The following is a 220-nucleotide window of genomic DNA, read 5'->3' on the forward strand; positions in this document are numbered from 1 at the left end:
TTTGCAGCTGGGTGTGCGTGCTTTGGGGAGCCCCTGCCGTGCGTCCTGCGCCGCAAGAGATAATGCCTGTTCTTATAAATTGGTGGGAAGGAGTTTTCCTCCCGATGTCGGGGACACTGTGGCCGCGGTGGGATGGCACTGCCTCACGCCCCTGTCACTGTCACTGTCACCTCCCCTCACACTCCTCAGTCCTCTCACTCCCCTCACACTCCTCAGTCCC

Source organism: Acanthisitta chloris, unplaced genomic scaffold (genome assembly GCF_000695815.1).
Source record: "Acanthisitta chloris isolate BGI_N310 unplaced genomic scaffold, ASM69581v1 scaffold28070, whole genome shotgun sequence".
Lineage (NCBI taxonomy): Eukaryota > Metazoa > Chordata > Aves > Passeriformes > Acanthisittidae > Acanthisitta > Acanthisitta chloris.